General features: G+C 42.1%; 1 protein-coding gene across 1 annotated transcript in view; it reads right to left on the bottom strand.

Moving 5' to 3' along the window:
* Positions 1–13,817, bottom strand: part of LOC308310283 (leucine-rich repeat transmembrane neuronal protein 4-like) — a 178,629-nt gene extending 164,812 nt beyond the window's left edge. Inside the window, exon 1 of the mRNA XM_080756558.1 lies at positions 13,692–13,817. The gene's annotated coding sequence lies outside the window, so the exon portion shown is untranslated. The remainder of the gene's footprint in view (positions 1–13,691) is intronic.
* Positions 13,818–14,138: the final 321 nt, after the last annotated feature.

Genomic DNA, 14,138 nt, shown 5'->3' with positions numbered 1-14,138 from the left:
AACCCTGTACACTCAAGACACACTCCATATAATGGCCAGTACAGAATTCATTCCATATGTTGATCTGACCCCCCCCCCCCATGCCAAAGCGCCAGCGCTCGCCCAGCAGTCTGCCGTCACCCACGCGGATGTGTGCACGCGACCTCGCCTCTCGCCCTCAGGGCGTCTTACTTATTATACTCCTACAGATTTTGTCCAAACATCACGCAAATCAGTACACAGTATGTCTATAGAGCGTCGCAGTCCCACCCCCTCGAAATGCAGTACAGTACAGACTACATAGTCCGACAACCAATAGTCCGACAACCAATACTCAGACAGCCAATAGTCAGACAGCCAATAGTCAGACAGCCAATAGTCAGACAGCCAATAGAGAACCAACAGTCCCACTATTCCAACAGTGCCACTATTCCAATAGTCCGACAACCAATAGTCCATAATACAAATCAATATTGCTGGCCTACAATAACCTAGCTGACCTGGCAGAGACCCATGTTCCGTGGCATTGTTTCTTGTGGCATGTAGAAGAGTATTTTTGTCAGTAGTTCGTGTACAGAGAGGAAGAAAAAGTATTTTTATTCCCCAAGTCTGTTTGATGAGAGCCGTTAGTTGAAACTCAATTTTAGCCCACAAAAAAAAAATTGCGTTTAAAAATGTCAAAGTAAAAAAGTATAGTGACTGATATAAATCACCAGTTATTTTCCATTAAAAAAAAAAAGAAGTGTGGAAGGTAACGGGCAATTAATTTCTTCCCACTCTATTTACTTGCCATTTACCCTGTCAATTTTGTGGGTCCATGCACTTTTTATTCTTGCATTTTGCAAGCTTCGGATGAAAGTGTCTGCTAAATGCCTGAATTGATGTTATCATTCTCATAATAAGTGAGCTCAACAGTATTTCAGTATCTGAAAAAAAAAAAGAAAAAAAGAAGCTTAATACTTTGGAATAAAATACAAACGGAATGCTGCTGCATCATTACCATACTGTATATGAGAATGGATTATATCAGTTAGATGTTGATCTATGATGTGATGTTTCACTTTGTAAAACTCAGGCTCTTTCTTCCCATCTTTCTGAAAGTCCTTTTTTATTAGGAGTGACCCCTTTTTTCTCCCAATTTAGGACAAGACCAAAATGTACATGAATAAGTTATGAATTAACTGAATGCTGATATACAGTACAAGTATAGATACAGATACAAGTATCTGCTATATTTCACTATATATTTTATATTTTTTTCCCCTAACTTTCAATTTATTTACTGTATATAAAAATATGTACTTTTGAGTACTTTGAATACTCAAGCATATTTAAAAGAAAGTACTCCAACTCAAGTAAAATTTGACGGAGAAACTTTCACTTGAATTGACCAGAAGTTTAATAGAGAAGTATCTATACTTTGCTGGGGCTGAGAGTACTTTGTCCAGGCTACAAAAAGTATAGCAGACATTTTGTTAAGGACATTACTCAATAATGCAGAGAAGGTTTCCAACGATAGTGCCTATCAAATACAAACAGGTAGCCCATGGGGAATATAGATGTGTCTGATGGAAACCTTGAAAATAAATCTTCCTGAATAGTTTAGTCAATTGTCTCTTAATCCATTTAGACCGGAGGTCGATTCTACAAATGCCTTCTAAAATGTTTCCATGTCACTCGTTCTCAAACATTTTCATGTCAAGGACTCCCAGAATTATATGTATTTGGCCGCAGATGCCCATTTGAAATATGTTGCCCATCTGAAGATTTGAGTTAAAAATATTCACTGTGACTCAATATTTGTGGCACATTTTCACGATTTTTCCAAAAATAGCTAAAGAATAACATAATGCTTAAATCATCTTTATAGTTATACTATAGTGCTCAGTGTGAATGGCACTTTAGAGTTGGAAATAATACAATTGGAAAAAAAGAGAGGTATGACTGCAGATTTTAAAATCAAAGACTTTCTTATGCTTAATTTATACTGTCATTATAACAGTTATAACAGGGTTATTTTCAGCGTGCTAGTCCGCTTTATATTTGCTTGTTCAATGATCTTCCATGCAGACATTTTTTGACAGGATTGGGTGGCGCAGTGGTAAAGTGTCTGCCCGCGGAGGTTGTCGGTTCAGATCCATCGTGGTGCATCCGGCATGTCCCACCAACCTTTTGTTGCTTGTATCCGTTATGAGGAATAAATCAAGCCTTGTTGATTCTCTACAGCTACGGCTGGAGTCATTTTGCTCTTATTATTTCCGGTAGCATCTCCATGCACCGGCAGGCGAACTCAACCTCAGCTATAATGTGTGAAACGGAAGTCAGATCAAGATCTGTATTTGTTGGAAAGACTCGGTTGAATGCCAACTGAATTACCTCGAAGCGCTTCCCCCTTTCTCAGAGCACTCGGGATCGGTACAAAGATCCAGCACATAATACATGTGCTCTTGTGGCAGGACAACACCAGCGAGACCAGACCAGAGAACTGTAGATCTGCCACAACAGTGGAACAAATGTAATTTACTCTCTTTCAGCCCCAGGGTGATGTATATAATATATATATATATATATATATATATATATATATGTGCCGTTGCACAAGCGAGAGAATGTAGTAGCAGCCGGGAAGAACGTATGCTTATCGGTGTTACATAAGCACACAGATGAGCCCACTATTGTCGCAGAACTGAGGGCCATACAGAGTATGCCATGCTGGAAGCGTGGCCTCGTGGGAGCCTTGTACATTACACAGTTGCCAACAAATGGGAGGAATGTACAGCATTGCATGAAATCGTACACCATGCTACATATAAATAAATGAACGGTCTATATACAACAGTAAACGATAGTGCTTCAGGTCACTTAATGGTTCAGGGGGGTTAAAGCACATACGAGTCACTCTTTCCTTTAATTAGCCACTGCATTATGATAATAATTATGACCACATCGCAACAATCTCTGTTCCCTTATTTACCACCCGAGGCTGGCGGACGTGGTGGGTTTTAAAAATGTTCCCCCGATTTCCCCCTCACGTGTTCTGGCGGTGTAAGAATCTATTGTGATACCAATAAGCCGGTTGCATTATTTATTTTGAGAAATATTTAATTATAATTATTTGAATTAGTATAAAATGTACCTATAGCTCATCTGTGATCACCATGCAAGTTACCATTTTGAGGTATTTGTACTTTTACTTTACTTGAGTATTTCCAAATGGACCCGTTGTACACTGAGTTACATTTACTTTGATTTTACAATATAAATTGGGGTCCCAGAGATACTTTGACAGGAAAAGAGTCGCTCACCGTATAGAAAATGGAAGTAAAAACTCCTTAGACTGAGACTTTATTTTATCATGCTCTTAAAGTGCTCTGTGCTCAAAGAGTGCAATTAAAAAGCAAACGTCTCGGTCCCAGGACCTTCGTCAGTGCTTCGTCAGACATTCGTCAGTCCCAGAGATAGAAATGCCATTAAATTTGTTGTATAATGTCTGTTTGTCTTAAAATAAAATAAATAAATAAATAAATGCCATTAAATGAGGGTCCGTAGCCTATAATTCAGGTCAAAGTGGGGTTGAAATGAAAATGGTTGAGAATCACGGCTAGATCCGTAAAAATATGTTCTCTTATGGGGGTCCCCTGGCATATCTTTTCAAATGGGGGTCTGCGGGCTCATTGGTGTCAATGTGGGGGTCCTCGACATGAAAAGGTTTGTGAACCACTGCCCTAAAGTATATGTATGTTCCAACACAAAAAACAGTGTACAACAATGAACACTGGCACTGACTGTGGGGGAATAATAAGCCACATAGTCTAGTGATTTCATCTATTGGAGTGTCGACTTCCCCCGGGAACATGCAGTAGGCTATTGCATGCTAGGTTGCCATACATTTCAACACCATTTCCAGTATTATGTATTGTATTATGTTTGTCATTTCACAGTGCAACGTTGCAGATAGGATCAGCCCAGCTTATTGCAGGTGAGGTTTTAAAGACCTTTCAACAATAATGAGCATATTACTAGTATAATGTCACGTCATGAAAGAGACAACCGTTTATGACAAATCTGAGTCCTTCCAACTAAGTATTCCTGCCTGAGCAGGGGGAAAACATTAAATCAGCATGTCAAAGAGAACATCAAGAACAAAAATGAAGATATCTACATACTGTAGTATGATCAGTACGTAGATGCAGTACAGTATGTAGCCTACATGAGGTTAAGCATAAGTGGTAACACATTTAAAAACAACAAAAAACACAATTACAGGTCTGTAACTCTGAGTGTTCAATCATGACCATAAAACAATTGATTCTGTGTCAAAACATATTTGAATATTAAATGATATGATATACTACAGTATATAATACCATTATTTTTGTCATGAGGCTTGGTTCCAGGCTTAAAATAATTAATATAAATATTTAGTTGACCGGGGTCGGCTCTGTACTTGATCCGCTCTTTTTTGCCCCTTAACCCATTTAGACCCGAGTTAAAAACATTCACTTTGAAAGAATATATATTCAAAGATTTGCGCCACATTTTTAAGATTTTTCAAAAAATAGCAGACCTACAAGCTCGTAGCTGGATATTGTCTGTGATTTTGGATATTGTACTATTGGCATAAGTGTTATATAGAGCTTAAAACAAACCACAACTGGACCATTGACATTAGGGAATATTTTTTCCTTGAAAACAATGTCTGAATTGGAAAGTCTTATATTTGTTTTATAAAGTAAAGTAAAGTAACAATATTAACTAGTTACTTTCATAATTTAGTAACTAGTAAAGTAATTACTTACTTTTTCAGACTAGTAACTATAACTAAACTTGAACAACACTGGTTAAAACGCAAAACATATATTATACACCACCCTGCAACTACGAGACTGAACAGAGTCACCAATGCAGCGAAAGTCAATACACACAGATGGTGTTTTCGTGCTCTGTGCCTCGCGTTGACGCTCGAAATAGAACCGAGCTCTGAGAGACGTGTCAACAGGTTTTGACGCACTCACCTGACTGACACCTCTTGCAATTTGATTGCAGCCGTTTAAAAAAAAAGCAATGGGAGCATTTCTCGACGCAAGCATCCGATGCCGTCTATCCGTTAGGGATCACACAGTGCCTTTCATGGCATGCTGGTGTGAGGCTTAACCCATTCTGACAGGGAACCCATTTTGGTGTTAGCATCATGTTATGCTTTAGCTATTGAAAAATAGCAGATCTACAAGCTCATAGCGCGCCACCGAGTGGCGCGCTACGAGCTTGTAGGTCTGCTATTTTTTGAAAAATTGAAGAACGACTGACATTTTTTAGAATCTGATCTCGGGTCAGAATGGGTTAATCAGACCAGTGTGTGTCCTAGTGGAAACCTCGTATGAATCTGATCTCAGGTCAGAATGGGTTAAGAGAACCTGCATCTGGTAGATAGATACTGTAAGGCATTCGTCTGCAGTCATTTGTGAGCTTCGCAGTCTTTGTTAGATTCTCACCCTCAGAAGGTCTTCTGAAACACTATGAGCCTCAGCCTATTACCTTGTGTTTTACCGTAGAATACTTAACCCCTGCTATAAGCTCATTTGAGAGCACCAGGCTCCAGAACTTCGGTGGGGAACAGTGTGGAACACTTTGCCGTCTGTCTGTCTGTCTGTCTGTCTGTCTGTCTGTCTGTACCCCCGCTTGCCTAGTCTCGCGTTACCAGACGCAATTTCCAAATGCTTTCGTCATACAGTCTGGAGAAACGGAAGAGCCGTCATGAGTCAAATATAAAGCAGAAGTGGAGACTCCTCGCCACTTCCGTTTCGTCTTTACAGTCGCGCAAATGTATCCCAACATAATAGAAATCATCTGAGCATATATAGCTTGTTGCTTAGCAGAAAAGGACTGAATGAGCTCTAAAAGATATTTTAAAAGATATTTCCGTGAACACTAGAAATGGCAGCTTCCTTACTCGGATTTCGGGAGCTGTAGTACGTATAGTTGTCTGGCTGCACGAGACTACCACTTGCCCGCCCATCCAGTACAACTTTATTGAAACGTCATAGAACTGTCCAGTACAAAGACAGCCTGAATGAGTTTCAGTATGTTGTGCACAATCTTTAGTCCAAGGTCATTTTTTTGTATACCGGTAAAAACAGTATATAATGTTTCACTGGTCTGACTACCAAGGTTTAAAGAAGCTTCATAGGGGTCTCGGTACAAAGTTAACACAAACAAGTTCATGTTTCAGGATCATTCTGCACATTCAAACCAAGTAATACCATAATGGTCCTCTCGATTGTCATGGTTAACATACAATGCACCCATGGCGCTCTTGTTTTTACTGCTTTATAAGGAGTTCTAGCACATTATAAACTTGTTTTTTGTTTTATACAGTACACATGTGAATGTCAAAACTTTTGTTTTTTTAAAGAAATGTATGTGATAAAGATTCCCCTAAAAGCATTTTTACATAATTACAACAAAACCAGGACATTTTATGAACCATACAAAGGGAGAAAAATATACCTGCCGTTATCTTTCACTGAAAGCTCTTCTCACTAAGATTTCCTTGGACTGCGATGTGCTTTGTCTGCATTTTTCCTGATTTAGGCCTAGCTTATCCTTAGCTTATAGAGATGTCAGCACAAAAAAAAAAGGGAAAAAAGAAATTAATAACACAAGGCTCTTAATTCATTACCAAATGTAAACTTTGCAGATGAGAGCAAGACAGGCTTGGGGGTAAATGGGGGGGGTATATTCTACTCAACTAATTACTCTGTAAATTCAACTCCCCTTGGGAAAAAGTATTAAGCAAACTGAACTATTTCTGTGTGCATTGATTACATTTAGCTACTCGACTCAATGGTTATAATTTGCCTCATTTTAAATGCCACTTAGTAAATGCAGTATGTATGCAGTACGCGGAGCAAGACCGAAATGCACATCTTATTTGACGAAAAGAATGTCCCAACTAACAACTAAATAATGTCACAAGAGAGACAACAGGACAAAAACAACTGCGGGAAGAAATTATCAGTCAACAAGTCATGCCCCATATTGCTCTTTTCCTTAAAGGGACACTTCACCCTTTTTGCAAAAAAATATATGTTAATGACATTTAGAAGCTTTAGAACACTTTCCTGGGGGTATTTATGTGTGTAATATGTGGTTTTAGATATTTTAGATTGTAGCAGTGAGCCTGTTGTCTCTGATGTCATGGACACTGGGCTCACTTCCTTCCTGGACTACATGTTGTCTCAGTAAGACAGCTCTCCCCCCTATCCACAAGGATGAGCAGTGCACCAAAGAATTATGGGAATTGTAGTCCAGGAAGGTAGTGAGACCAGTGTCCATGACATCAGAGACAACAGGCCCACTGCTACAATCTAAAACATCTAAAACCACATATTACACACACAAATACCCCCAGGAAAGTGATCTAAAGCTTCTAAACGTCATTAACATATATTTTTTTGCAAAAAGGGGTGAAGTGTCCCTTTAAGTAAACCTGCAGTATGTGTCATCACTGTCATAATCAAAAACAAGTTGTCAAAAAGATTGCCGCATTCTTAAGCACATCTTCAGTTCTTCACCCTTATGATGTATGACCATGTGGCAAATGCTCAGCCCGCATGGAGAAGGGGGGGGGAGAAGAAGTGTGCTGCTCTGCTGATAGCTTTATCGCTGAGCTACTGCTACTGTAGACACAAAGGGGGGAAATATTCAGCTCCCAGGCGGAGATAACTGCACTAATAAAACCCATTGATGGCAGGCTGTCACTCTGCCAGAGTAGCAGGGTGACATAACTGAGGAACAAATATCCTGCTGAAGAGGATGATTTAACCCATTTAGACCTGACATTTTTTTTTTAAATATCAGTTCAAATTGTCCGAAATACCTGTATGTTTCTATCAGTGCCGATCGGTTCTCAATATTTCATGTCAAGGACCCCCAAACATTATATGCAAAAGGCCGCCGACCCCCCCCCCATCTGAAAATATGTTGTTTCAGACCCCAGGAGCAAAAATAGCAGATCTGATTTTTCAGAAGCTTAAAGTGTAACATAATGAGGTTCCCGCCCAGAATGATTTAACATGCTTCACAGAGCAGAGCATACTGGCCCGCCACCGCGTGCTCCAGCCACCGTTACAGATCCCCAGCCAGCCCCACAGCAGTGCTTGTCAAGGTGGGGCCAGGGGACCGCCCAACGGTCGCCGAGCGGGTTTCAGAGGGTCCCCGACAAGAATAAGGGCGCGGCCGCTGACCCTCCCATTTAGCCAAAATGGTCTCGAATCTGTTTTTTGAAAAATGTGGAATGATTTTTTTTCACCTTGGCACAATACCAAAATGTTTTCAATAGGGGTCCGAGACCAAATTCATATCAATTTGGGGGTCCTTGGCATGAAAAGCTTGAGAACAACTGGCCTATACAGTAATAACAGCAATAACAATAATAATAGATTTGATTCATAACGCACTTTACATTCGTTGGAATTTCAAAGTGCTACAGTGAGCAAATGAGAAAGACAAAAACATAAGAAAGGAAAGTCTTCCTCTCTTCTTAACCCATTCTGACCGGGAACCCATTTTGGGTGTTAGCATCATTATGATGCTATGATGCTATGCTTTAGCTATTGAAAAATAGCAGATCTACAAGCTCATAGCGCGCCACCGAGTGGCGCGCTACGAGCTTGTAGGTCTGCTATTTTTGAAAGATCGAAGAGCGACTGACATTTTTAGAATCTGATCTCAGGTCAGAATGGGTTCATCAGAACGATGTGTGTGCAGTGGAAACCTCGTGCGAATCTGATCTCAGGTCAGAATGGGTTAAATGAGTCAACAAACAGACTGTGGTGCTCGCAGGTGGGCGGGGAGCAGGGCGCCGTGTTCCACAGTTCGGGGGCGACCGAGCAGAATTAAGGCCCGGTCACCCATGGTGCGCACGTCGTTGGTCTTAATGGGTTTGAGGCGGTTAGTGTTTGAGGAGCGGAGGGAGGGAGGGAGCAGGGTGGAGGGTTGAAGGGTGACTTAATTCTTTGAGGTAGGAGGGAGCGTTGCCGTGGATCATGGATGCAATGGTGGGTTAGCAGGGAGATGGTGTATTCGGTCCGAAATGAGACAGGGAAACCTTTTGAAAGGCTCTTGCTATAGGGATTCTGATGAGAAGTGCGTTACGACCTGGACAGTATGAGCATCAGATCAAACCGTCCACTTTACTATGCCTCATTTAAAACTTGCAAAACGGTTGGCTGACAAAGTATAGATCAGGATTTTTTCCGTCTCACAAGAGAGGGCGTTTCAATGTCAACTGAAGAGCCCATCAACTGTCCATTCTGTCACTGCCGCCCACACCGCCACCGCAACCCCCCCCCCCATCAACCCCATCACCCCTTCACTCATCACAGCCTCTTAAAACCATGTTAAGAGGCTTAAGAGAGCCTCGGGGCCCCCCATCACTTTACCACCCACCCACAGTCCACACACACACCTTAAAAATATTTTAAAAAAACATATTAAATTGTTGAATTGAGATGTGATCCTTCTATATATTCTTCCACAAATGTGTGAGTGAATTTGTCCATGGCGCAGAAAGGACCAGAGAGAGTGCGTTCGTTTGCACCTGATAATGGGCACAATGGGTAGGATAATGCTTAACCGGAGGGGCATGCACTCCCATCGTTCCCAATCCCAACAGGCATCGGCCTAGCAAAAAAAAACAAAAACAAATCAAACATATCAGTCTTCCGTGTCCCAAAAGGAAATGCATTCAGTCTGACCAGAAACGGGGATAAAACATGTCCCCATCGGTTATGAATGAAGAATGCATGACTAGAGGGGGGGGGGGGGGGGGGGGGGGTGTAAAAAGCAGATGCATGAATTCCCAGCAGATAAAAAAAAAACCCTGCGGGCAAATAGATGTTTAGTGCTGCGGACCTGCGGTACATCGTCTGTACCCCCCAAAGGGCCCTGAATGACACAAAGGACGCCGCGGATGCGAGGTAAGTAAATGGTTTAGAGATGTGACGGACCATATACAGTACATCACTGTCTAGTCACAGCGTCCCCCATAAACATATTTAATATAAGTACACAGCCTTCTCCTGTTAATGGCTTTATTTTTTAGATGTAGCTTGTTTACATTTTCGCCCTAGTCATTAAAACGCTGATATAATCGAGTCAATGTTGGCAAAACATCATGGCGTATTTAATGAGACCAAGGACAATTTAATTTAGTAAATAAAATAGAACCTTTTATCGCATGGGGGCTATTTTCCAATGAATAAATAGGCTACATTAAAAGTTAACACAATGATAAATGAACTGTTAAAAGCATGTTTCTATACCATACTGAAATTAATGTCATCCAAGCAACACGGTATACTTTGGAGTAATGCCAAGTAGACAGAGTTCTAGTCAGCTATTTTCGGCAAACATTTGCCCCAGAAAAAAAGATTACACTACAACAACGATACAACATAAGTTAACTGAAGGCACATCAACAATCAACAACAAGCATACCGGTAAATTAAAAACTAATTTAGAGTGGGCCTTTAGCTATAGTCTATAAAAAATATCTCATCACATGTCTGGTTCATCTTTCAACCACTGTTTTAATAGTCCTTTCTGAAGGCTGAGAATGTGGGGCTCACCCTTAGGGCAACTGGGAGACGGTGCCAGTCCGAACAACCTTTTCTTGAGGGTGGTCTGCCTGTGGTGGGCCTTCTGGAGTCTGACCTATAGTGCCACGGCCACTGTCCCTCTTCCTATGAATCAATTCCCTTAGGGGAAGGGAAGCCACTAGGCATTTGTAGATAAAATAGGCACTTTTGAAAAAGTTCTACATTGTTTCCCCCCCCCCCCCCAGAATGGTATTGCATGGTATATGAGTTGGGTTTCTAATCAATCACATTAATGTAACATAATGTGTTAAAACCACCATCAGACCCGTATAAAACAACGGTTCTTTCAGTTAGTTAAAATGATGGTAATAACTTAGCCCGACGCTCAGGCTGAATATACATTTAGTTTGACTTCATCGCCAGAAGAACATATTCTTTTAATGGGCATGGCTAGAGATTCAGGGGCTGGAGACAGGCCAATAATAACTGAAATAAGTCATTGCATGTTGTGCTCGAGAGTTTGCTTGGAGAAGACATGTACAGTATGCCGTTAGTGTACATTTGGAGTAACATAATGTCAAATCAAAGAACAGTGCTGTGAATAAATTGTTTACATACTGTAGGATGTACTGTATCTCGCACGGAGACTATAAGAGCCTGAGTTATATTGTGACTACTGCTGATTGTTCTATTGATGTCACACAGTACAGACAGACAGACAGACAGGCAGGCAGGCAGGCAGACAGACAGACAGACAGACAGACAGAGAGACAGGCAGGCAGGCAGACAGACAGACAGACAGGCAGGCAGGCAGACAGACAGACAGGCAGGCAGACAGACAGGCAGGCAGGCAGACAGACAGACAGGCAGGCAGGCAGACAGACACGCGCTTCACAATTAATTGAAAAAAGTTCGAGATCTAGATTCAGACACCTATGCAATCTCATTTTGTGAAGAATCGTGCAGCACTAGTTGGCTGTCCGATTCATTTAAGTTTTTTATTTCTCTATAAATATTGATGGGGAAAAAAATGAGAATTGTGTGAGAATCGTGATCTCAATTCTTCAAAAATTGAGATTCACATTTGAGCCAGAATCGTGCAGCACTAACAGACAGACCTCCGTTGAGCACATGTACGCTCCAGAGCCGGAAAGGGCGTCTACGTTTATAGGCCTATGCTTGCACAGATAACCATGGGCAGACAATGGCCTTCCTTGTAATTTGACGGTGCACACACACACACACACACACATACACGCACACGCACGAGTTGGGGAGAGCGGAGGGCAGTGCATTTATTCATAATTCAAAACGAGCCTATATAATAAGGCTAACGTGGATTCAGACCGATCCACCAAATAGCTCTGCCAACAACAGCCCTTGCTCTACCACTCAGTGAGCCATGGCTCTGCCCTGGCTAGGACGACGATGGCAAAACAAATCCGTTTTAATATGAATATATTATAGACGTTTTAATTAACCAGTAGGATTGATACGATAACATATTTACCCCTCGTATTCATCCTTTTCTTCACCCCTGGCATAAATAGACTCAGTTGCTGCCGCTTTCAGAAATTAGACAGATAATGCAGCCCATTTATCAAATTAAATGGTCATGGTCAAATTGACTGATATGAATAGCTTGGAAAATGGATTCCCATGTGCCCATTACTTAATGGGCTGACCATGTGAAAATGAACCACAGGCAAGCGGAGTCCATCTTTATTTCCATCACTACGACCAAGACAATAATCAGCGCTGTCGGGAGGAAACCTTGTATCACTATCTCCATATTTCAACTTGTTGTGACGGAAGGTCGCATTTACTATGAAAACCGTCCATTAGTCAGTAGTCACCCACACCTCCATGTTATGGTCACGCCTCGTGACATCACGTCACCATATATGGTCACGCCTCGTGACATCACGTGACATCACGGAGACCCTTAGATCTCCATGACATCATGCCGCGTGACACGTCACGTCACGCCACCATATATGGCCATATGAAGATCGCGACACTGACCTCACCTGACCTAACCCTGGATAGCCATACATGGAGAAGACTGGATCATCACCTAGACTGCAGGAGCCGGCCAGCAACTCTACATCTGACCTCAAACCCTTAGATCTCCATATCCCTCCCCACCCGCCCTTCCTGTTCTGACATTACATTATTATGTTGATCCGACCTCATCAAACCCTGTACACTCAAGACACGCTCCATATATGGCCAGAACAGAATAATTCCATATGTTGATCATGCCAAAGCACCAGTGCTCGCCTAGGCAGTCTTCCGTCTGCCGTCACCCAGGCGTATGCGTGCACCATGGCCAGTACATAATTAATTCCATAATGTTGATCCGACCTCATCAAACCCTTAGATCTCCTATATATGGAGCTGACCATGCTCTGGCATTCCATTTGTTGATCTGACCTCATCAAACCCATTACACTCGAACCCTGTTACGGTGTAAGTCCTGTAAACAGTTCTCTACAGCAGCTTTCTTGACCAACAAATGCCTTACAATCCGATTACTGCGTTTGCGAGTCCACCCGACTGGCCTATTCTGGGCATCACTGAGAGGGCCCTGAGATAGATAATAAGCCCAAGGGGCCCCTGTGAGTCTTAACCCATTCTGACCTGAGATCAGATTCATACGAGGTTTCCACTGGACAACACACTGGTCTGATGAACCCATTCTGACCTGAGATCAGATTCATACGAGGTTTCCACTAGGACACACACTGGTCTGATGAACCCATTCTGACCTGAGATCAGATTCTAAAAATGTCAGTCGTTCTTCGATTTTTCAAAAATAGCAGACCTACAAGCTCGTATCGCGCCACTCGGTGGCGCGATATGAGCTTGTAGATCTGCTATTTTTCAATAGCTAAAGCATAACATGATGCTAACACCAAAATGGGTGCCCGGTCAGAATGGGTTAATCTGTTCCTGGATCAGATACACGCACATCCTACACAGAACATAAAGAACCGAAATGTCTACTGCTGAGGTAAGACGCCATCATTGCCATGTCTGTGCGCGAGCGCACACACACACAGACACACACACACACACACACACACGCAACCCCCTCAACCCGCTCACCTGTCCTGGTGTTGTCATTGTCCTGTCGAGGGGTGATGGTCCGTTTTCTCCCACGGTCTCTCTCCCACCTTGTCGGATCTGCACCAGACACGGTGATGGAACACTGTACGTCGGAACGTCAATCAACTCTGCCGTGGCTGCAAAGACACACAATGACACCAATATTAGAGCGGCTGAGCAATGTATATCCTATGAAGTATGTACAGGAGTGTAGCCTATGAACCGTCTATATACATTGTATGCTTTGCGAGCAAGAGAGAGAGAGAGAGAGAGAGAGAGAGAGAGAGAGAGAGAGATGGCAGTGTGGGACACCGTGGGAGGTGAGGTGACGGACACAATTGTTTTTATGAGGCTCATGATATTCACATCTACAGACAGAGACGGGGAGAAGTGGACTCGATATGATAGACGGAGGGGAAAACAGGGAAGAGCACTGAGAGACAAAGT

Source organism: Protomyctophum bolini, assembly GCF_963924005.1.
Source record: "Protomyctophum bolini genome assembly, chromosome: 22".
Taxonomy (NCBI): domain Eukaryota; kingdom Metazoa; phylum Chordata; class Actinopteri; order Myctophiformes; family Myctophidae; genus Protomyctophum; species Protomyctophum bolini.
This window is presented reverse-complemented; position numbering and strand designations above follow the sequence as displayed.